At 44.6% G+C, this 26,225-nt stretch overlaps 1 long non-coding RNA gene across 2 annotated transcripts in view; it reads right to left on the bottom strand.

The window, feature by feature from the left end:
• LOC139755875 (uncharacterized) overlaps positions 1-26,225 on the bottom strand; it is a 162,627-nt gene that overhangs the window by 45,439 nt on the left and 90,963 nt on the right. The gene's annotated exons all lie outside the window — the stretch shown is intronic.

The following is a 26,225-nucleotide window of genomic DNA, read 5'->3' as shown; positions in this document are numbered from 1 at the left end:
CATCCACTCCACCCGTGGCTCGCCACCCAAGCAACCAACCTTCTAGTCCACTACGATCCAATCACCAGCCGCCACCCCACCTGCCGCCCAGCACCACCCACTCAACACCTGCCACGCACACATCGCTCTCCGGCCCAGCAACATCCACTGCAGCCCATCACCACCCAAGCATCCCACCTATCAACACCATCGCCCTCCATCACACCCATCACCCGCAACGCAGCATACCTTACGTCTCCCTTAAGACCATCTGGAAGGTCTCTAACCCCGCATGTCGGTCTGGGCTTTACCTCATTTTACTCATACAGCCAGCTGGGTTGGGGACCTTCTTTTACCTTACCTTACGATAGTTTCAAAAGCCCTCTACCCATACAGCTGAGTCTGAAACCTTACCTTACTTTACGTATACCTTCCGATGGTTTTGGAGGTCTTCTACCCCTTCAGCTGGGTCTGGGACCTTACCTTGACTACTGTGTGCCCTGCGATGGTTTCGGAGGTCTTCTACCCCTACAGCTGAGTCTGGGACCTTACCTAACTTACGTATGCCTTGCAATGGTTTCAGAGGTCTTCTTCCCCCATACCAAGGCATGGGACCATATGATGGTTTACGTCTCAACCCCACAGCTCAGTCTCCCACCCAGCTCCCGTATTACCCGTCTCCTCCAAATTGCTGAAGGCCGCGCTCAGTGGGATTACTTAACCATCAGGTCCTGGCTGGTCCTGTGCATTATCCAGCTCTTTTTGTAAGTTTCTCCACAGTAAGACCTAATAATTTTCTTACGACTTCAGGAAACGTAATTCTGGACTCGCGTATTTACAGTATCTCTTACTGTTCTTATTCCGAAATCTTGTAATTTCAATGGTAACGTTTTAAATGAAAATCGGAATCCATACCTCCCAGGATTTTCCAAAAATAATTAATAATACACCTCTGCTCCTACCTGAGCTCCAGCATAAAATTGCAAGTTCCTCAGTCGTTCCCATTAGTGCACATCCCTTCCAGTACAAACGCGGGCCGCGAAAGATCATCTGCAAACTGTTTGTGACTAAGGAGCCACAAATAATGTACGTCGTGGAACTGACACGAAATAAACCTCTTGACAACATACAAGCGAGATACAATTTACATGGAAAAAAAAAAATACAAACTGCACAAACTTCTATTACTCGTATTCATATCCACAACCCAGAGCTCTTAATCTGTTCCCAAGTAATCACAACAACAACAAATGATGCGTCCTTGCCAAGTCACCAAAAACCTTGCCGGCAGCAAAGCACCCCCTACAGGCAGGGAGTGGCGGTCAATTCTCCGCCTGCCCAGCTTGCTCTAACCATCAATCCATCAGGCCCTGGAACATGTAAACCACGAAGGAAAAATCAAAGCAGGAAAATTTGCTTGAGAGCTTTCGTGTATTTCAACTCATCTTCAGAAGCAAATTGAAACATATCACAGGAGTAGGAATTCTTAGACAACAATTAATGTCAACAGTCACATCTTGCAGGGTAATGAAGTCGTGAGAATAATGAGAGAAGCTGTGTGGAGACAGAGGGTACTCAGGCACTAACCCTGACCTTATCTGATGGGTCAGGTCACATCGGCTATGCCATGTCATACGACGCAATAGTCCTGTGACATGGCGTAGCCTAAGTCCTATGACACCGAACTGTCATGATGCAATGACAGTCCAGCCCCACTGCGCCTCACCCACTTTCCCTCCTCACCCTCATAACTGCCTTTCCCTCCCTCCTCACCCTCATAACTGCCTTTCCCTCACACTTTCCCCTGACATCGTAAGGTAGAATATTTCACTCATCCCAGAAGGCAGTGGTAAGTCTGACAGCTAGCCGACGGACAAGGGTCACGGGGTCCGCTGGGACAATAAAGGTTGTATCAAGAAAGGTCAAAGGTCGCAGTGGAGCAATCTGGGTCAAACCGGTAGGGTCGAACTTGGCATCAGTGCATGGACTACCTCATTTCCATTAATTTCAGCAAGCATCACCTACATCCGAACCTAGCAACGCCAACTGAGCTTTACAAAAATTACGCTACAACCATAAAAAATCCAAGTATACAAAATATACATTATATCTTTATACACAAAAAGTACACAGAGAGAGAGAGAGAGAGAGAGAGAGAGAGAGAGAGAGAGAGAGAGAGAGAGAGAGAGAGAGAGAGAGAGAGAGAGAGAGAGAGAACTGTTGTTGTTTGAGTTTAAACCTCCCTACAGCTCAAAAGGTGCAGGCTCTAGGGCGGCCCGGCAGTGGTGAGGGACCTAAGTACTGCGCCTAGGGGGTTGGGCTTGTTATCCCACCCGGCCCCCACGAGAGCCAAGCTCCCTCTGGAGAGAGAGAGAGAGAGAGAGAGAGAGAGAGAGAGAGAGAGAGAGAGAGAGAGAGAGAGAGAGAGAGAGAGAGAGAACATAATTCATTAAAGTTCGTTACAAGCAATTCATAAAATAACAGCTATAAACTAATAGTGGAATCATTAAGCAACACAAAAATATACCTACGGCATCCACGATTTGTACTATATTTAGTCACTACTAAAGGAGTTAACGGATTTTAACCACTTGAGCACGACAGTACGACCCATGAGCACGGCAGCACGACCCATGAGCACGGCAGAACGACCCATGAGCACAGCAGAACGACCCATGAGCACGACAGTACGACCCATGAGCACGGCAGTACGACCCTTCGATATGAAGGCCTTGTTTCCGACCTGGCCTCTGAGGACAGTATCAGAGCAACGCTTTCGCATACAAGGATATCGTACCGTCGTGCAAAATGATCATGCCACGATGCTTATCGATCGTACCATCGTGCTCAAGGGTCATAACATAGTGCTTAAAAGTCGCAGTATCGTGCTTAAGGGTCGTACCGTCGTGCTCATGGGGATGAGCGCACTGCAGGCACAATCCCTGCCCTGGACTAGTCAACAGCCAACAACAAATGATATAATACATGCGGCACCACGCCCCGCCACCGCACACAAGCCTCAACCCTCAGGAGACGCAGAGTGTCAGTTACCTTCAACCAAACGACCAAATCAGGAATGTTACAAGCAACCCGCCTGACCCTGCTAAAACAGCGTTGCGCGTCTGCATCTCTGGCTGAACCAATGGCTGCTTACAAGCATGTGGCATGTGCGGAAGCGTTCGTGATGACGTGGAGGCAAGTTAGCCCCGTTAACTAAGTTACGTAGCCTCCACAAAAGGTAGGTTACCTTCATTAATTCAGCAATGTTGACCACCGTAACATTAATGTGACAAAATTGTAAGAGAATACTGGATACTTTACCTATACAGCCTCTAAAATATTACGTATTTAAGCTTCTGTACACTTGGTATTTTTGCTATGTCACCTCTTTGTCTCTGTATGTAGCAAAATAAAGCATATGCTTAGATCAAATCAGCTATACACTGAAAATGTATTTTTCAAAAGTGTACCGATATCAAATTTGAATCTTTAATTGAAAGTGACGTACCCCGAGGACCAACGTGTCATGCGGGCATACTGCAGCTTGCCCGCATGACACACGTCGCCTGCGTTCAAGGGATTATGGCAGTGCACAGGAATGCCAGATAACAGACGACCTGATGATCTATGAAGAGGTTATCTGCTGAAGGACAGTAATGGTATATCCTACATCCCTATCCATATAGATGGAAACAAGTGAGCAAAGCAGAAGGTTCAACTCCTACCAACCACAAACTCGCCTGACATCAAGAGACAAGGCTTATACCGCAGGAACCGACATCGAAAAAGGATCCGGGACCATAATCCCAACTGACTGTCAGTAGTCAGGACCTATTTCAAAGGCAGCCCTAAAGATCGTTTCCCTCACAGATGTGTTTCAGAACCCGTTCGTTGAACAATATGACGAAACGGCTATCGTTCCGTAAAGCGAGATCAGGCTTTTCTTCTATATATGTTTAGGTTTACGTATGGCTAGGTTAAGTTAGGTTACGCTACAGAAGAATATTCCGTTTTTGTTACTTGTCCTGATTCATTTTTTACTGACTCGTGCCGTGTACATCGCACGAACCAAACAACATCCACTACCATAATTTACACTCCTCACGGGATTTCGCTGCGGCAATACTAATCAATACTACGTGAGACAAACTAACGGCAAACATATACAAATTATCTGACGTGCGTAGAACCAAAAGTTTAAAAATAAAATTATTTTCTATCAAGTAATGTTATCGTATTGTCAGATAAGTTCCGGTCAGCTTGTTCAGGTTTAGTATATCATGGATCACTATGGTCATGATAGGTTAAAACACTTTAAATCAGGTTTCGTAAGATCATGTGAAATAACGGCCAAAACTACTTTTGAAATGCCACTAACTGGCCTGACTGGGATGGGACGCACAACCACCAGATGTGGCAACAGCTTCGTAAAAGTACCAAAACCACAGTGACTCACATGCTAGTTTCACGCGAAGACGGATGATAGTGAGAAATTCGACTAATAATAAGAAAAAATGTTATAACCAACTACAAGCTTATGACAATGCCTGCCTCGTCCACGGTAAAATACGTTAGTGGAATCCAATCAGGCAAGGTTTTACAACTGTTGAAGGTCTTGGTAATCCCTGAGCATGACGGCAAGAGCTCTGACCTGACCCTTAAAGCCAAGCCAGGCCAGAGGTGCGCCTTCGCGCTCAAGAATCAAAAGTCGCACTCAAGCTTGGGTCGCACCATCGTGCTGAAGGGGTTAATGCCCTTGAGTCATGGTCAGTCAAGATTCATTTATTTCCAGGCTAAACCTAAAGGTCCCGTCTCCAGATACCTCACAACAATTCATCTAAAGTGAGGACACAATCTTTTCCTCAGAATAAGGAATACAAATGGCCAGGCGCATGCTCTTCACATACGCATATTCGGCACGACACTACACAAGGGATGAGTCACGCACTTATAGTACACTTGAGATCCAATGAAAGCCGTTAACGGACGCGAGAGCCTTACCCCAGTGCCAGACGGACGTGAGGGAGGGAGTGGGTGTGTAGGTTAGTGCGGCGGGAGGAGCGGACGGTGGTGGGCGGTTAGCCTAGGCGTCGCGGACCAACGTTACACAGTGAGTCAGCCGGTAATTCAATCAGCGAGACCGTTGGTGCCGCCCGGCTTGATCCTCGCCACCGCTATTGTGGCACGACACGCCACTATCACTCACTGGTGCATCAATGCCCCAACCACACCCCGGTCACTCACTAGTGCACCAGTACCCTCATGTCGCACCCGAGTCACCACTGGTGCACCACTACCCCATGCCACACCCGTCACTCACTGGCGCATCGATGCCCCATGCCACATCCCGGTCACTCACTGGTGCATCAATGCCCCACCCCCACCTCCGTCACTCATTGGTGCTTCAAAGCCCCGACCAAACTCCTGTTACCATCAACATCCAGGTCACTCTCTAGTGCATCGATAAGCGACCCAAATCTCGGTCACCCAATGATGCATCAATGCCTTTTCCACATTCCGGTCACCACTGGTACATCATAAACACACACAAATTAAAAACTGGTGCACCAATGCCACACACAAGGTCACCGTAATAAGTCGAGTCCCTCTCACGTATCGGTCACTCATCTCGCACTCATCCTTCACTTAGCCACTCCTCATCACCACCCTTAACATACGCCTAACCTATTCCCGCTTCACATCCTTGGTTCCTCTGACAGACGCGCCAACCACTAGTAATGAGTGATACGTGACACTTTCAAGTAACCGAGAGTTACGACGCAGGAAACTGACCACGGCTCCAAGTTACAACTAGTTCTGCCTCAGTACAAGGAAATCCACCCCTATTTTCTGTTTATTTGTATAATATGTACTTCGTTTCTAGTTTCACCAAAGTATTTGTTGTCTCTTTTATCATAAGCTGTCTACGTTGACTATTCATGCGTCCAAAAGTAATTGTAAACGCTCGATCATCCTGTTACAACTCATATATGAAGGCCTGTCCGTTGGCCTGACTTTTAAAGTGTCTGGTCAAAGACCAGGCCACCACACCCAAGGGTCGTACCGTTGTGCTCAAGTGGTTAATACACTGAATTTGAAAGTTCGTAGTTGCGGACAGTGGCCGACCATCTACCAATTACCAATGTTACAACACTCCCATTTTCCTCGTCTTTCTCTACATTTCTTTTGCCCTTTCTTTGGTTCCATTCAAGGAGACCTGGGCTCGATTGAGGACTCTCTCTCTATGAATGGAGCATTTAAAACGTATTTGCAAACCCGTGTGGGAAGGTTGGTATATTTCTGTAAACGGAAAGACCTTTGAACTTAATAAAATATATAAAATCTGCTTCACAGCTTATCTTGGAATATAACTCTTACACACAAACGTCATCCTTGATGTATGGTCAGCGTTGCAGATCATGAGCCACCACTGGAACAACCAAATTAATGCCCGCATGAGATCGAATCCCCGGGTACGGCAGTCGGGCCCCATCCAACTTAGGTTTCCAGTCTCTCTTCGAGGGCTGGTAGATAAACGGTTACCTGGCTTATGCTGTAGTGTCAGTCCGTAGGGATATACAAACACGAATAAGGACAAGACACATGTACACACAAGGTTAACAGAGTAACACGAGTAAAAAAAAGTCTCACCCAGTAACACACAAAATAAGTGAGGTAATCATTTAAATACTACGAAGAATTTTACACGTGTTACCACGCCTCACCTTAAATCTTTACTCTCTTAACCTTATGTGATAATATATATATATATATATATATATATATATATATATATATATATATATATATATATATATATATATATCAGATTGTATGTTCGGGTAAATATGCGTGTGTGTTTGAAGTGCGCATGCGTCTGTGTCTGTGTCAGTGCCCCGGGGTGGGTGGCGACGGGAGGTGGTGAATCATGGCGTCAAGGCTGGCGACCCACCACTACCATCGGCGCCTTGTCCGTTCACCCACTGAACCCACACGCCACCATCCTCCACTTGCCCGGTCCAACAGCTTTCCTTGATAATCAGCTCTACCACATTTCCACACCCGTTCAGCTGTTGTTCTGCCACCGCCAGACAACAAGCTTCAATCATAATCTTCACATTACCAACAGCTCCAGCTTTCACTTCCACCACTGGATCTCCTCCCGCAACCACAACCTGCACTTCACCATTCCAACACGCAACTTATTTTCCCACTAAAATGACAAAATGATACCTTTACCAAGGCTTATAGCTAAATCATACTTCCAGCCATCACTATTGATATACTTTCATCAAGTTCATATCAGCAAGTCGTGGCCATAGCAACCAGTGCTCATCTTGAGAGAAAAAAGGGGAAGGTAAAAATCTACACAAGGAAAATCCTAATGAGCATTGTTCCGAATCTGCATTGCATGACAGTTCTAAATTGCTACGACATGAAAGGAAGACTCAAGTATTATCCCACTGCAATCAAAACATGCGTCACTCAAAAATTTTGAAAATAAAATTGTAAACATCAGAGACCAAAAACTTTAATTCCTGCCTTCAGCCGCTGGAAACACCATGGACTGTTCGGTGCATAAATTCAAAGCAATACAAAGTATAACAAACGAGCAAGGATGAGGCGGCTATGGAGGCCTAAGGAAAGTGGCCTTTAACAGCAAAGGCTAAGCCTGGGAGCAACACGACAGCTGTTAGGGGTAGAAGAGTTGGATACCAGGCCTCTGAAACCATCTAAAGGTATATGTAACATAAGATATACATTCTGCAAGGTGCAATAAAACAAAAAGGCATGGATAAGAACAAAAATATGTTGGAGACCTTCTGACGAGTACAATGTTTGCCTATAAATACTCCTAGTGTAAAGATAATAAAAATTTCATTCTTAAGTTAATACACTATTATACTTCTGGTCTTAAGTGTGAGCAACCATTGTTTGTTTACGGCAAGGGCTAACAAGCACCTTCACTTTCATGTCATATACATAAAAAAAAAAACTCGATTTTCAAGACAAACAATTTGCTATATCAGAATTTGAGTTCAATGTAGAAGCATGCTGAGTTGTTAAAAATATAAGAGACAAGTTGCTGTAGACAAAAATTCTCTCTCTCTCTCTCTCTCTCTCTCTCTCTCTCTCTCTCTCTCTCTCTCTCTCTCTCTCTCTCTCTCTCTCTCTCTCTCTCTCTCTCTATCTATATATGAAGCTGTGGAGGAAACAAAATAAGCATTAAACCCGGTATTCTCAAGTCTGCAACACAGTATCAGTGGGAGTTACCAAGTGGCCTGCAGAGTGCTACAGGACCCTAAGCAAGTGGAAAGCAGAAGCATGCGATCATTTTACGGTACCTTTTGTAACTGAGAAACATGTTTGCCAGACTAACATACAAGTTCCAGTTTGTAAATATTGCATACAGTAATATAAGAAAACTGTAATGGCTAGTTGTACATTTATATTTCACACATAACGTGTAAATTACAATTAACGATGAATGATAGGGTCCAAGAAAAAAAAATAGTGTTAGCCAATGCATAAGTGATAATACTCCAAGCCTTACACTTCTAAACAAGGAGACAGGGACAGACACGTTACACGCCATAAAGACGTAACGAAGAATGTAATAATTTCATACACTAATGAAACTCGGGTGTGTAATCAAACAGCATGAGGGGTATTGCAATAATGTTATAGTCTTCCGTGTCTTCAACTGCCACGACTACCCACGACCCCCACGGTCGGCTTCACCGCAAACAATGGACCGGAGAGCGCAAGCCTAGGATTTGGTTTAATTAGACGGCTTTTTAATTAAAAAACAGATTAAAAGTTTCGATAGAGTCTAAGTAAGATCCATTTCAAACTGCTGCGACGGTTTCCTGCTAGCCACCAGCCACTAGTAGGAAGCACCAAAAGCCAGTGGGAGGATCTGACTGGCGGGAAGTACTGGCTGGCTGGCTGTCAGGGTGATCGTGCGTGAGGTTACACTCCACCGCAGGTCTTCCACCTCCACCCTGGTACTGCCCAAGCATGCGAGAAGAAAAAGAAAAAAAAAAAAGCGATATTCTGCTATACGACATGGATATTGCTTAGGGTTTAACCAATTATTCTTTTCTCGGGACTGACACACGAAATAGAGCCAATGATACACACAATATAGAGACAGAACCAATGGTAATGTTATTCAATGCCTGATATAAGAGTCAGCAAATAGTAATTACACTTAGGCGAAATTGTTCAAGCATTCAATCTTTGAAGTGGAAGGTTCCTGGTTCTATGCTCAGGACGAGACAAAGATAAGCTACAATAAGTTACAATGCTTAAGTTAGTTACATCAACACGCACACACACACACACACACACACACACACACACACACATACACACACACACACTAGCACAGCACACTGCTAACCGCTAATGCACATCTGAGAACACTCGCAATTACAGCACATCACTGCACACCATCGCGAGCTGACATGCACGATTCAGCTGGCCAGTGATATCTGGGCTAAAGCTTATAATCTGGATCACCGAAGACGTTTTGATCTCCAGCTTTTCTGGCGGAGTGCGGGAACCACTCCACCGTATAATGTCCACATGTAATGACAAAAAAAAAAAGAAGAAAGGACTGTGTCTATAAGACATGCTTCTTGCCGAGCGATTCAAAAATAAAAGTTGAACTGGATTCTTATCAGTTTCAGCAATTGTAACGTTTAACCCTGCTTGGTCACCAAGGTACGACCCTTGGGTAAGACTGCCTGGCCTTTGATACGACCCTTAACGGTCAGATCACTGGCCTGACCGTTATACCAAAGGGTCGTACTCTTGTACTCGAGGGGTTTACGTCAAACGTTAACAGGCAAAGTCGATGCTGTGACCTTCCAGCAATGCTGCCAAACATTCCACCATGTAAAGTAACCAAACGGAAAAAACAAGTTCCAACGCAAGACGAAAAACCATCAGAGGTCGGTGGTGGGTGTGTGGCGCGGCCCGCAACGGGGGAGGACCCCTGCAAGCAGCCAGCCAGCGGACCGGACCGTGCAGGGTGCAGCAGCCGGCAGCTCCACGACTTGCATGCTGGACACAAGCTCGTGCATGCTGACACAACACCCCCCCCCCCCACATACCCGAGTTCATGCATTCTGGACACAGGCCCGAGCACGCTGCTGCCCTCAAACACCATCCCCACAACACCTGTAACATTATCATGTTCCGTGGTACCACATCAAAACAGAGTCAGATCAGAGTCTTGGTGATCGTACGGTAACTTGTGGGTGTAAGGATCTTTCTGCAGTGCGACTAAGTGTGAGAGAAATGTACCTCGTGTTGGCAAGGGAAAGAGTTCTCGATAGTTCCAAGATCTGTCACCTAAAGTTTTCATGAAAGTATTGTCGGCAGGTAGCATTGTCGGTGCTGCTGGCTGCAACCTAGCTATGACGCTAACAGATGGCAACAGTTTCCATCTTATGCCCAGTACATACGGCCTTGGCACAACCATACCATACATATTCAATCACTCTCGCTATGTGACTGGCATCGTATATCCTTCCATGAAGGTACCGTATCTACCACCATTGTGAAATACATTAATAGGAAAAAAAATGCCTTAAAGAAACCACAACTGGAGCCGCATATGAAAAGCACTAAATCTGTCCAGACCATTTACTTAAAGTAAGAACTATGGAATACCACTGGAATGGCCGCAGCAAGTGAGTATAATCGTAAGGTAAACCGGTAAATATAACAGTACTTGCGACAAAGATTCAGCCACACCACAGCTGCCATAGTCACCTCCTGAGCCACATTACATTTCACGCCTCCTAATCTTACATACACCTACCTAGCCGACCACACAACTGGTCTCCTACTCCCACAGTCAGGAAAGGACATCACAATCCTTAATCACCTGGCGAGGTGGATCACAGCCCTCACTCACCAAGCTAAGTATACCCCAACCCTTACTCAGTAAGTCCACCTCATTACACATCCAGTCACTTCCCATTAAAGCATCAATGTTCATCCAACCAAACGTACCAAAAAGCTCCTCACATTCCCCTTATCCATTAGATCTTCCAATACCGGACTCAGCTGCACTCAAACTACCAGCAGCGAGAGCTCGAAAACAGCATGCAACCTTGACTTATCTTTCACTCCCTCAGCAGATTGACCTACGGTGTTCAGCCCTACGTCAGCAGCCCAGATATGTGGCGGTTATCAGGCCATTAATATCAAAGACAGTATCAACTCCCTGGGCACAACGATATGATCTTTAACCCCATGCTTACTGGTCTAATCAAAGGCCTGGCCATCATAACCATCATAACCAATAAAGCTGTGGTACAACGATAGCCCTGATGCATCAAGAGCAGGAAAAGAACTGTTATTTTCAGCAAAAACTTCGGCACAACACAGGGACATTCAACTCTCACCGCGAAGTGCGTTCACAATTACCACGAGAGGAACACCCACAGCACTGCCTGAGAACGACGGTTTGGGAGATGGAGGTGGCGGACCACGGACGTTGTTCACAACCGCTAAACCAAATCCAATCTTCCCACTACGGACTGAAACATCACCTGCAGACACCACGGCAAAGGACGTATATATAAATACATTGTTATTACTTGAATATCGTCATGAATTAATGCAATTTACAGAGACTCGTAAAGTTACACAGGGTATGTTGGGCTGCATCACTTTACACTCCCAGAGCACGACAGTGCGACCTTTTAGTATGATGGTCTTCCCTTTGAACTAACATTTTTGAGGCTGGTTAGAATCAAACCCGTCATGGATCGTAACGTCATGCTCAAGAGTCGTACCGTCGTGCTCAAGGGTCGTAGCGTGGTGTTCATGGGATCAAGTTTACTGATCCATGTTCAAGCGGGTGGCCGCTCAGACTTACTCAACCACATTCAACCTCCATTTGACCGAACTTAATGAGATGCCGCCGGGTTAACTTTCGTTCCATTCCTCGACCGGCCTTCGCGGCGCAAGGCTGCTCTCCGGCCCACCTCAGGCATACAGGCAAACGCTGCACCTCAGGCACACTAGCACTGACTGCTTCACCTCCCCGCCACACCCCTGCTGTCAACCTTGACTCCTTCCCTTACAGGGACTACCCCATGTTTACGGGCAAACGAGACATCTACAAGAAAGTACTGAACATGAAGAGATTACACTGAACTGAATCACTGTTCATACTTTCATTACCAAACAGCCTTTCGGAAAGTATAACTGTACATATGTGAAATCTTGAAAAGGCTCGTATACTGACACGAACGCTGGGAGAAGAACGAGTTCTTGAAGGTAACGTTGCCACATGCAATGAAGGCCGTCTATCAGGGGATGTTGCAACCCAAACACGAGTTCTCCTACATAGCAGTCCAGAAATACACTCCTAAATCATCTTCTCGGAAAGTGGGGTGATGAGGGTCGGCCTGCCAGGCAAGCTGGTGAAGCTGCTGCTGCTGGTCGGCCGGCAGAGCGCTGCTGCCTCTAAGCCCAGGCAGCCGGAATGCCACTCCTCTCACACCGTTACCTCCTGCCCCCAGTGGTGGCTGGTGGCTTTGTATACTGTCCTTACGATGTTCCTCGACACACAGAGCAGGAAGAGAGGCCTGGATAGGTTTGATGATTGTTAGAGTGTGACTATCTCTCCCCCCCCCCCCCTTCTCTCTACAATGAAGCGAAGACGCAAGACGCATCATTCATTATTCACACAAATAATCCATAACTACACTAAGAAAAGAAAAATGGCGCAAAAGGCATTATCAAAGAGAGTAATATATTACCATTGAGATCAAAAGGAGTGACAACACACCTTGAACATCTGGGGGTCCAGGACTATTCAACACAGTGCCTGCAGCCACCAAAAATACTGAGAGAAATTTAAGAAAGCCCTGGGCGAGTAATTACAAAGTACACGTACCAGCCAGGTTGTGACGGCTACTGGGCCTACTGAGCCACGGTTTCCTACAAAAGCTTAGTGAACCAACAACCCCAGACTCAGGAACTTGGACTCAACCCGAGGAGTGGCGAAAGTGTAGAAGATCTCCAAAGACAAAGCCAGGTAAATACAGACATGCAAGTAACTGAAGCTCAGGTGTGGTGCATGACGACATGTGGCCCTGCGGTGGCTTGTGGTCAAGGCTAGTGTAGCGGCGGTAGCCATGCATGGCCCCAGGGCACGCTAAGGGAAGGTGGGGCCACCGCTCACCTCCCACTTACCCCCTCCCCCAGGCTGATACCTCAGGAATCCTAGCCACTGGTTTCCCCAGTTGGCCAGTGAGGAGGAGCCTTCCCTCTGCATTCCCATCCTGTCTCCATTCATATAGATTTGGAATTTAGGATAATATTATCATTTTCCACATGATAACTCGTCACAGACCAACAGGTCTGTTATTATCTAGCTTTCCCACGTACTGTATTTACTGTCCTCCAGATTACCTCGTCACAGACCTGTTATTTGGCTCTCCCAGATACATGTGACCTAAGCGTGTTTATTGACAGTCTAATTCACAAACGTAATGTTTAAGACACCTGAAGCACAGGATGTGATAACCAATAACAGAGCCTATAATCAACTCACTCCTTTTCATTCCCAGGAGAGCAATTCTGTAGAAGCCAGTGGCCCAAATCAATATCACAGTCTTGCCACAGGCTACCAGGGCGACCCCTAAACGTCTGAAGAACTGCATTAAGGAGCGAAAGAATTGTACCTTCAAGCTAATCATGTCTAGCTCCCGGCCGGCCTGACAAGACACCGGTCCCGTTCGCACGCAGTCACATCCTTTCCCAACTCTTGCGGGTTTACGAGCACACCACACCACCTCCTGCACTCCTTAATGGTGGACCTATCAACTACATCTACTCCCGTCATCTGCTTCACCTATCCCCGTCTATCATTATATCAATCCTCAACCACTCGTGTATCCCACGACTCGCAAGCATCCATCTCTAACCGTCTCTCCCTTACAACCCATCAACACTAGAAAGGCGTCCCAAAGACTCCCAGCACCAAGGGCCTCTTCTTATCTCCCGTGAATGACAATCACTCTACTCCCAGACTGTTCCTCAGCCCCTAAACTGTCAGTTCTGAGGACCCTCACCCTCGCTAATCTTGAACTGTCCCTGTACTCTTAACTCGATTCCCCTACAGCGTCCCGCAACCCTATAATAAAGGCCACAAATGCAGTGCGAGAAGTGTTTAGATTATCTTCAACGCCTAGTTCAATTTACATCGATTGGTGGTTACAAAATGACGATGATGGCCTTGAGAGACGTGACAGGCGATGGGTTTGAAGCCCATTTAACCAACCAACCCTCATAATCCCAAGAACCGTACTTCCTCAACACAAAAGACGGTCCCATGGCCCCGTGTGATCCGAAACCAATCCTTTCCCCTCCCTCAGAACAAGTCTATTTACCTGTTATACCTAGGTCCTTATTTACCCTTGATCCTCAAGCTATGTAACTCTAAACATTCGTTCCACATCCCACTGTAACTCAAGGTTACTCAAATGCTAACGCTTTGTAACAACTCATAAAAAGTGAATCAACAATGACACTTAAGCCCACACCTGCTTGATGAGGTCTGGGTGTAAATACAATGCCATTCTCTTACTATAACAAAGACAGTCTATGACTTACATGGCATGAAACTTCATTATCTTTAGCAGCCCAAACAACAAAAATCAACCTGGCAACAGGACCAGAGAACTAGTTTGGCGACCCCCAACAACAATGACCTCGCATCATCGGTGCGAGTAGCATATATATATATATATATATATATATATATATATATATATATATATATATATATATATATATATATATATATATATATATCCGTCGTCAAGGTCCAAATATTCAGAGACGATGTAGGGTCTTAGAATCATCTGGAACACGTGAAGAAGGTGTTCCAGATCAACTGACTGATAGTTACGACCTGTCGTTGACGGCCTCAAACGACCCTGGCATTCGACAGAACTAAAACCCCACCAACCAACCAGCGGTCGCACGTTGACTCACACATCTGAGCGACTCTGGTGGTATTACGCAGACTAGTGACACGATTATGTCGTCTGGAGAAATCCGCCCTGTCTGTGCCTGGCACAGGGCAAATTGAGTTATGGTGGCCTCTTCTCTCTGCACGATCACCGGCAACTCGGACAACGCCATGATTAACTAGTGTGTATCTCCTCCCTGGCCGGGTGTTGCGGTGGCTCCCGAGAATATCCAAAGTTACGGAGGCCGCGTCCTGGGGTGAGATCTTGACCAACTTTCTCCCGGTACCAAGGCAGCGTCCAGCTTCCTCAGCCGGTCTCCACAGCTCATTATTCTGTGATCTGGAAGGGGAAAACTGGAGCACAACCGTACAGCTGGCTCGAGCCTTATGAGCAACAACAGAGTGGTGAAAGACACGACGGGGATGCTGCTGAGATATTGGGTGATTTTCTGGAATTTGTAAAGCACAAAACTTTTTGAAATGAAATATAAAAAAAATCAAATTATCTATGTATAATGAAACATTCTGACTTCGTTAAGAGAGAGGAAACAGATCTGATAATAAAAATGTAATTACTAGTGCGTCTGCCTGCCTTTTACAAGTATCTCAACTAAACTTATGGATATATCTCAGTGCTGTTTCCCAGGATCAACATTCACAACAGTTTCCCGACAATTTCCCGACCACAATCTGCACTACATCAACTGTAGACTAAACAGTCGCTCGCAGCCCATCCAAGACTTCGTTGTAATGTCTATGACGCCTTAGGAACTTATATTACCACCCACTCAGTTTCAACACACACAAACTGCGGTGCCCCCAACAGCTTGATCAACCAACCACCCAACTCAGCAGCTTAAGAGTCCGCCCAACGTGCGGGGGTAAAGACACTCCCCTTCCAAGTTAACACAAGGTAAACATTCATACCCACAACGTATATATATATATATATATATATATATATATATATATATATATATATATATATATATATATATATATATATATATAACTCCCCGAAATACACAGACAATAATCTCAATCACACACACACACACATATACGAATTTCCCTTGGCGTCGGCACTGTATACACAAACTCACGAATCGTGACGCAGCCAGCCACACTTGCTGAGCACTGTGTGACTGCTCATGCGGGCTCCTACCTACCCCTCCTCCAGCTGACTCAACATCTGCATGTGGTCACGAACTTCACCAGTCATCAAGACCAGCTTTAAATAAGACTTCGAGCTCCTTTTCCGGCCGAGGTCAGCACCCAGGGCGAGGAAATACCTGTATCCTGGGGGTTGAGGTGCGGGTCAAGGTGGTGGCCCGGCGCCAGAGCCGGATATCCCCGGGTATCTGGGGTGAAGAGGCCCTCCTCCCGGCACACCATGATAGTCGATGGGAAGACCTTCTCCAACGTCGCCCTGCCGTAGAATCGTTCCCTCGGCCCGTGAGGACGAGTTCCTTGTGCGGTACTTGGCGCAGTAGCAGAGTTAAGGAGTGGTATGTGTGTGGGTCACGTGGCTGCGGCAGGCGTAGTGCACACCCTCCCACCCTCAAGACAGGGGGAAGGAAGGGAGGGGGAGGTGGTGTGGTGTACTAGCCGCCACATAAAACAGGTTTGTGGCGAGGCGGCCAGGCAGCCAGGCAGCCAGCCATGTGCGGCAGTGGACGGCACACCCCCGGCCTGGACCGGGACTCAGTACTGTAGCAGGAGGGGGGTGGTGGAGTGGGGTGCGGGTGGGTAACTACACAGCCGCCACACCGGCACCACTCCACCTCCCCAGGACCAACCTCAGTCTGGTAGTCATTCTGCGAACCGTATCAGGTTCTGGTATGACTGCGGCGCCGAAATAATTAAAAAAGGATTACCATGGATTAATAGAAAATATTAGCTGCGTACGTTCCTTTGACATTTATGGTTCCGGAAAAAAAAAATCAAACTGCGTAGGGTGCTGACGGAAACATCCTGATGCGTCAGCGGCTGCGATAAGTCGAGATATGCCCTTTCCACAAACGACCATGAGGAATCTACGAGTCATGAAAAGACTGAGAGACGCTCTGAAAGTCTGGATCCTCAACTCCCTCACTAGAATAATTAACTTCAAAAGAAACCTTAGATGTACTTCAAGCACTAAGACATTCGGGAAAGCATAATAATAACCTACTGGTTGTAAAGACACTGCAAGCATGTTGTACAAAAGTCACGCCATTTGGGTACAGCTAAAGACTCAAGGACCCAAACTTCTACGTGAAAGCATTCCGTGCGGCCCTTTGCAGCCCGGTCTTGTGTGACCGAGCTCCCTCCTCCACCACCAGGCTGTGGGAGGGATACTGCACGTTTCATTCGTCATGAGTATTCGTCAACAACTAACACTCTAGGATTTTATGTCGTATTTGTCTTCCGTACAGCGTAGTTCGCATACAATAATATTCCAGTTTCTATGGTGAGAACTTCGAATGTCTTTTAATCTACTATATATTCTTTTCGGTAACTCTACAACTGCTATACAATCTTAAAAAAATAGAGATCATCAAACATAATCATATATAGATCCCTAACACGCCTGTACTGGATGTTAGATTTCTTCACATCGCTCTAGTCTCCAAGTGCTGTATTCTATCCACGTAGCTCACTCTACCATCTACCTTCCTTGATCAGGGCCTGGTCTACTAGGTTGTTAGTTGCTGCAGGCTTCCATTTACTGTTCTATGCAACCATGCTGGTCTGGCAAGCCCTTGAGTAAGCTGACCTGTAACTTTTTTTTGCATTCCAATCGTTGCGGGGTGAAAAGTGTTTCATGTAGTGTGGAGAAATGCCATATTCTAAGCTTTTATTAAAAAAAACTAAAACTAAAGTTCTAATCTTACCGAAGTTCAAACAGAAAAGTTTGGGTAAGAGAAGGCTTTGGGGGCATTTATCAGAAGAAATCTAAATCCGTGAGAGCAAAATATGAATGTATAAACTGAATAAACCTCATAAAGTACTTAATTACATACCTAAAGGAGTAAGAAAAATAGATAATATCATACCTATACCTGGTAACAGTCACATGTAACTTAAATTTTGCCATACGGATTTGGTCACCGTGATGGGTATGGGGATAAACTCCCGACAACAAAGAAAAATGACTACAGTTATACCAGGCATAAGACACCTCACACATGAAGACTGTTTAAGAAAACTAAACTTGCATTCCCTCGAGTGATGCAATGTAAGGCGCAATATGATAACGAGGTAAACAAACAGAAAATGGAGAATCACATAGGTGACATTAAGAGGTCAGAATATTAATCCATATGAGAACACGCAACATTGAATACAAGAGAAATTTAGGTTCAGTAGGGAAATACGTTAACACCTTACGCAGTTTTCGGAAATCTTTCAACACTCTCAACTCCCAATCAAGCTCAGGCCGATGACCAAACCGATGAGTTGCGGGTTGTTGGTCGAGACATCTTGGAGACCACGGCCAGCAGGGCCACATAACCACCACAGCCGGGCTGCTGTGGTATACCTTGTAAACACTTATCCATGGCCTTCATGAATTTCTCCTCTGTACAGCCCACAGCGTACGGCTGCAGACAGTTCGCTAAACAGTCTTGGGTCCCCAATATTCAAGGTATTTTGTGCTTACTGAAACTTTCAAGTCAGTAATGATATTTTACAATCTTCCACACCTGTCTGGCCAAATTCATATTGGAACAAAGTAGATGACAAATGGAAGAAGTGTCCAAGTGAAGCCATAAACACTAATACCTTGGGAACATATACACGGAGGTGAGATAAATTCACGGACTACTCATGGCTGGGAATAATCAACGGGTTACCTCGTATAGACCAGTAGGTCTTTTGCAGAATCAAGCAGGGTTTAAGGAACAGATTCTCCCAAACCAAATCCAACAACTTCACAACAATACAACGTTTCTACATCGTATCTAGCTTCTCAGTACAAGTTGTAGAATTGGTCATTCTGTTTCATCTGTCATAATGCACACACTATGAAAAAACAAAAAACAAAAACAAAAAAGACACTAAAATGATAAATACAAAATATCTAACATGAACACGAGCAGCAACATACTTGAAAGCTCGAGGAGTCCTGTGGCGATACTCCGGGCCGACCTTGGTCATGATGCTGCACTTACACCAAGCCTAGCTAGCTCCCCGACCCGCACTTTACGCCTTGCAAAACTTGCTACCACCATTCAGCACGCACAAGGGGGTGAGGTCGCCCGAGTCACGCATTCGAACCTCCGGGTTACCCTCGACGACTCCGGAGACTCGTCTCCACCTTCACAGTTCGGTCCGCTACCCAACGTCCCTGTTACCCCTGAGGGCTCAACAGTTAAGCTTTTGCCGACATATACCCTACGACTAGTGCACTGTGTCTGAAACATAAATACAAATGTCTCTGCAAACAACAATGGGAGGACTAGCCCCAGGAAAAAGAGAAATCCATGAATTTTAGTTTTTATGCATTACATCCTTTGTCACCAAAGCTGCCACGCGCCACTTGGCACAAGTACGGCCTCCAGGACGCTGTCACGGATGACGGGTCTTCAACAAGGTCTGCGTTAGATCATCCCTACTTCCCAACACTGGATATACTCAAGAAATCACATTACTGTGTAGAGCGATGTTTGGCAACTTTCTACCGCTGCAACTCGTGAACAGCTCCTTTCTTTGTCCACAAGCTACTTGTATAAGCTAGTCAAGGAGGCATTATTTGTCCTAGTACACACACAACACGTTTTTTGTGATAGTGTGGGTGAAGAGCTCATAGCAGGAGGTAAGGTGGAGCTACCACTGAGCATAGTGGCTACGACAGCGTAGCTGAAAGGTGCATAGCAGGGGGTAGGTGCAAGATGGCCGAATGGAAGGCGATCGGGACTTAGTTCACAATGGACAACCGTAGGACCTGAAAGATGGTGAATTCCAGGTGATGTCTCAGGACCATCGTACTATTAAACAAAAATTATCTGCTCCCCTGTTAACGTGCTACCCCAACTCCAAGTCAACTTTAGAGTGAAGATGAGACACTAATTAAGTCTGAACATGAGCACCAACAGCCAGCTTGAATCAGAAATCAGACGGTTATATCCGTGGACCCTTGGGGATGAAGGCCTAGCCTTTGAGGCCTGACCCTTAGGGTTAGGTAAGAATACATTATATTAAACCCAAAGGTTGTATCGTTTTGCTCAAGGAGTAAAGACACACCAGACAAAGACAAGTAAGGTTCGTCGTAGGGCGACCTTGTCTACTTAAAACTCCAGAGCAATATGGCAATCAAGATAAAAATGCAGTTGCCATCTCTGCTTCCGCTTACTCTTTGATAACAAATATTCGTATTACTGTACAAAACATATCTGATCACTACTTTCTTTCTTTCTTTTAAACTATTTGTCATTTCCCGCGTTGGCGAGGTAGCGTTAAGAACAGAGGACTGGGCCTTTTTTGGAATATCCTCACCTGGCCCCCTCTGTTCCTTCTTTTGGAAAATTAAAAAAAAAAAAAAACGAGAGGGGAGGATTTCCAGCCCCCCGCTCCCTCCCCTTTTAGTCGCCTTCTACGACACGCAGGGAATACGTGGGAAGTATTCTTAATCCCCTATCCCCAGGGATAATCTGATCACTACTACCTAATGCATTTCAACCTGTTCAAACTCACTACAACTTTTAAGGCACGACCTGACCTACAATGATAGCTGACATCCATGCACTGACCAGTTTTACGGCGGTCTGCAATTGGTACGGGTATGAAACGTGACAGGAGCTGCAACAATCTAATAACCTTGTCTTGCGCCAGGATGACGGGGGTGAATCAGTGGTTGCAACAGTTCACAAACCTAAATGTTATCGAAGATTGTTATTCTGGTCCCCAGTGCGGCGGCGGCTAAAGCCTACTAAGGTGTGAATTCGTATGTTGCGCAACACAGGACAGTGTTATGAGACATACTAATGGTACAACCATGATGATTCCAACAAGATGTCTGACTGTGATGGTAAAGATGAACTCCCAGCTAAACGGAATTAAAATTGCTCAGTATATTTCCGGTGACTTCCTTGAGTACTTATTCATTTAAATTCCTTAACTGTGTGTTTCTGGCGAGGACACGGGCTGCTTTGTTAGGCCTCTGCTCTGTTAGACTATTGGAGGCCGCAGTCCGAAAGCTTACGTGTCTTTTACATCCCGGCTGTTCTGATGTACTTTGAAGAGACTTGGCCAAGGCCTTTTAAATTTCTACACTGTATAGTTCATGTTCCTAAAGGGTGAAGCCTATGTCTAAATTAAGACTCCCGGGCTTCGAAAATCTATTATTTTTTCTTATTCAACACTTCGATGAGAGGTATCATCTTACAGTCTATCATGCCTACGGTCCCCATAGGATATATTTTCCAGCGTAAACTTGGAACCATGCCTTCAAGAATCTTTTTTCAATAGGCTCTTGAGTGAGCTTCGTGAAAATTAGTCGAGTCAAACTGCAGTAGGACTGAAGCGAGTGACCGATGCCCTCCCTATACTGAATGTTTATAACATGCAGCAATATCTAGTTTCAGTTTAATACAGTTCTAGAATGTAAATGAATATCCATATTAGTCTTATCAGTGAATGCTATCAACCAAAATTTTGCTCATCCTGAAAGGTGACGTTAAAACACACCAGCAGTCTGACCAGGAGAGTATCAGTGCCTTCTACACAAGGCTCGTCCGTGGGGGCCGCCATGACCTTGCACTTCATCTGATTCAAGCCCCACCTGCAAGTTAATATTCAGCATTAGCTCCTAACATGTACACAGCTTTGGTAGGTCATGCTCATGAGTCAAGCAGCAAGGAGCCTTCCTAGGTCTTCTGATCCACTCGACTGTTCTCTAATAATTTCCACAACGTCAAAAGATATATCAAAAACTATCGCATATATTGAATTATCAGTAACATTGGTCATCTGACTAAAGAAACTGTTGCTGTCTAATGACCAAAGGTTGAAAAGTAAATTAACATAGAACGCTCCTCAATCAAGAATCGAAGATATCTTCTTTATGAAAGTGAGGTTAAAAGAATAACACTTTCAATCATGAAATAATTAAGTAACGCATGGCCAGATATAAAAAATAATGGCATGTGTACGTCCTACATGTTATGTTCATTCTCAACTAACATATCTTCTTTATGAAAGTGAGGTTAAAAGAATAACACTTTCAATCATGAAATAATTAAGTAACGCATGGCCAGATATAAAAAATAATGGCATGTGTACGTCCTACATGTTATGTTCATTCTCAACTAACAATTACCTTAATACTTACATTTATATACCCTGTATATGAGTTGATGTAAAAACGGTCTCCTCAGAAACACACACAGATTTTAAAGAAAAACTAAATACTTGGAATAAGACAGGCATACAGCAAAAGCAACCGAGGCATAAAGGCCTTGGACAAGGTAGTACCAGGCAAAATAGGGCATCGAACGGCTTCTACTTTCACTGCCCCACTCCTCATACCCACCATAAACATGTATTCTTTAACGTTGGTGTCGGAGGGTCTTTTGCCCCTACGTCTCAGTCTATCACCAAACTGACGAGCTGTTCAATCGACGTAATGTTTGATTACCCTAATGGGTGAAGCTTGAAGATCAACCATTTGGTCGCTGCCCGCTGAACTGTTCATGGTCAAAAGGTATAGCACAAAATCCACATCATCCATGATATTATATGGTAACCTTTGCGTCCTTGGCGTCGTTAGGAGTCTAATCATTATGTCTCGTTGAGTTAGCACTTCCGAGAACTACTGGAGCAGATTAGAAGATGAAGCGGGATGCAAGAAATTCCTCAGTATACTATCTGATGGTTTCGGAGGTCTTTCGATAAGCTTGGTCTCGCTATTCCAGGCCGGGGCCACCTAGGACCCCAGCTGGGGCAAGCTGTACAGAACACCGTAAAGACTACGATACATAAAGGTCTGAAACAAAAATGACTTGAGAATCTTCATCTACGAACAGAGCCTTACAATATGTACTATCAACGTTGGACAAATATATGCGGGAGTCGGCGATTAAGCAGCCAGCAAGCAGGCTAAACACGTATGATCGATTCGAAGAATTACCCAATGAATAATGTGCACGTACTAAGAAAAAGACTTCACTTTACGGCGGTAAAATATGAAAAGAGAACAAGGAAGCGTGTCAGCAAAATTTCCATGGCAACCTGTATATGGTTTGTGCCCCCCTTTTTAACCTTAACCCCAACCTCAAGAACATGTATCGAACTTTATACACATTACCGGGAGTACAACTAGAGATGGTGTATGCACAAACACTGAGTAGCACTGTAGCACACGAGAGTTTAAGACCTTGATTTCACACCCCAGCTCTCGAAAGCTTAGTACGAAGAGCTTTGCTGTATAAGCTGGAATTATGTCCACTTACCCAATCACAAAATACCGACTTCACAATAATCTAATACACAAGACTTTGTGGTATTTACCTTCAACATCTCCAACTCGAAAACTTAAAATGTAGAACTTTGTATCTATGTGGTATAAGTATGGTCCATGCACAAATCACGTATGTATAGTACTATTATCACTACTCTAATTGGTTGATCATTCCATATGTTAACAATCCTGTTGAAGAAATCGCACTTCATTTCAAGGAAAAACGTTTGCCTACAAGTTTGTAGCCATTACCATGGATGAAATCACACGAATCAAGTCTCAAGTAGCTTGTTAGATCAAGATTCTAAAAACCTTTGATAATTTCATCTGTATTAGATCAGGACGCTGTAACAGAGAACCGTTACTCCGCAAAGGGAGGTGCCGTTGCACAGGCAAAACCTTCCGAACTACACTTGAATTGAACTGATTACTTCCGTTATTTAATATGCGCGCTTCATTATTTCGATTACGTCTTCGCAGATTAGAGTAAATGCTTATCCAATTATATTTTAGCCCAAAGGCAACTCCTGCTTTCATGGTACGCATCTCCCTCTTATTCAAGTCCCGAGACATTAAAAGCACTTAAATTTCTGAGACATGACAGACATCATTTCCATAAGCTTATCAAAATTAGTTTAACCAAATAAGTCTACCCTTCATTTTCAAAGTACTAATTTTCGCCAGGTCTACTTTCGGTTCACTGTCGTTTCATTTGTGTAATTTGTCGGTTCCAGGATGACTGCGCAACTCAAGGTTATCAGGTATCGCCCACATCATGCTCTGTAATCAAAGAGCTGTTGAAGTGCGCAACAAGCGGTCCATCACCCGGGATGTACCAATACATTCAACCTCAGTTACCCTTACACTGCTAATTCCAATCGAAGAGTCCCTATATCCTCTTTCGAACAAAAGACAGAAAGCAATACCGATACAATACAGTAACAGTGGTCAAAAACTATCCAACACCTTGAACGTAACAGAATGACTAAAGTATCCGTGATTTCCTGACTTGAAAAGTAAACAGAACACAAATACAATGCCAAACATCAACTTAGGGCCATACCTTCAACAGACACGCAAGCTAAGAACCGAAAATATACCTGAACCAAAGATACCATCTTGGACGTTTAAGCGTTGGTGTTTTGCCTCCTACATTTACCGATTTCACGTTGAAACTGCAATAGAGGGGTTCTTCCTATATTTACTTGGCTATTGTTGTGAGAACAATTGACGTAGGATATTTCCATACACTCTGCATGACCAGTTAGCGGTTTCTTTCTTTCCTATTGGGTGAATTTTGAAACTATCACACATTCTCACCTTGAGTTCAAAATTTGGTCATGTTACATTCTATGCTAGTTTTCAAAATCAAACAACGACGTACGAAGCATGTCGTCCAGACAGCAATAAAACTTTATCCACTACTTAACACAGACATTCACTATTATAGAAATTTCAAGAGCATATCAAAAACATTAATAGACGTTTCTGTTCACATTGAATGCATTTCTCGTAACTTATACCTTCAGGGAGGATTTTGCCGTGCATAACGTTATCCACAACTCCATCACTATGCCCCTTACGATCCCAATAATTAAGCAATACAAAGGGCATCCTTAATTTGACATACGACTGGTGATGGAGTAGGCCTATGCCAAGGCCAGCAAGGTGGTCACCCAGTCGATCGTGATACCTACCAAAATATTTACATTTTTGGACTCTAAACACAAGAAATACTTTATAGTGCACTTCTTGACCATACAACAAATTCAAATACATCAACTTTCTGCCACACGGTTGCATCCGCTCTACTAACTTGAGAAAGAATTAATCACTTGAGAAAGATTTAAAGAGGAACCTCTCAACCTTCGCTGAGAACAAAGCCAGATGTACGGCTGATGACAAGAAGGAAAGCAAAATTCTCAACTTACCTTGGTTAGTGCTAAGCGACTGTGTTATTCTCGTGCTGTGAACAGTCACTCAGTAGCATAACACCCTCTACGGAACACAATGATTATACGTGTTCGCCAGTTTTCAAGCCGGCACCACCACAGCACTGTACGATCCAGCCAGACTGACGCCGTGGCCTCCTCACTCAGATTTCCTTACTTTAATAGCACCACGAAAGATGATGTTGTACTGCACTACTTTTAAATCATGCCGATAAACACTTCTGACTATCACTTTACAGTAGGAGAACTTCATATATAGTAAATTTCCCTTTCAACCGAGAGGTGCAGAGACGGGCTGCATCACCCTCCCGTCCGACAGGATGGCCCACGCCAGACTGACGCTGGGCTGATTCCGTCCGATGATCTGTGTTCTCGAGGAAGGCGTTCCCAAGCCAGATGTACCCGGTCTTACACTACACTCCCAGTGCTCCAACAGCTTCATAGCTTATTCATTTTACTTACGAACAGTATTCACATCAACTTACACCAACAGCAAGATGAGATAACCTAGATGAAAAAGCCAAAGAATACATCTAAAAGAACATAATAGCACCTTATTCTTTTTTCTTTTAATTCTTATATACAAACTTCATTTACAGAACAACTGTTATTGCAAAGAACTCTATAGTTATCAAAATATTTTACCACACTCTAACGCTCGGAAGTTACGATACGTATAGATACAAGGAAACGTATTGATGAATTAAATTATCGTACATCATGAAACCGATTTTTGTGTATTCACGACACATTGGATTTATGGCTGACCAAACTGAAATATAATTAATGTAGTTGATACCACAGCTATGCAATTTAGAGAATTTTTTCGCGGTTCATCTAATGGCGA

Source organism: Panulirus ornatus, chromosome 20 (assembly GCF_036320965.1).
Source record: "Panulirus ornatus isolate Po-2019 chromosome 20, ASM3632096v1, whole genome shotgun sequence".
Taxonomy (NCBI): Eukaryota; Metazoa; Arthropoda; class Malacostraca; order Decapoda; family Palinuridae; genus Panulirus; species Panulirus ornatus.
Note: the sequence above shows the minus strand (reverse complement) of the source record. Positions and strands in the feature narration are given on the sequence as shown.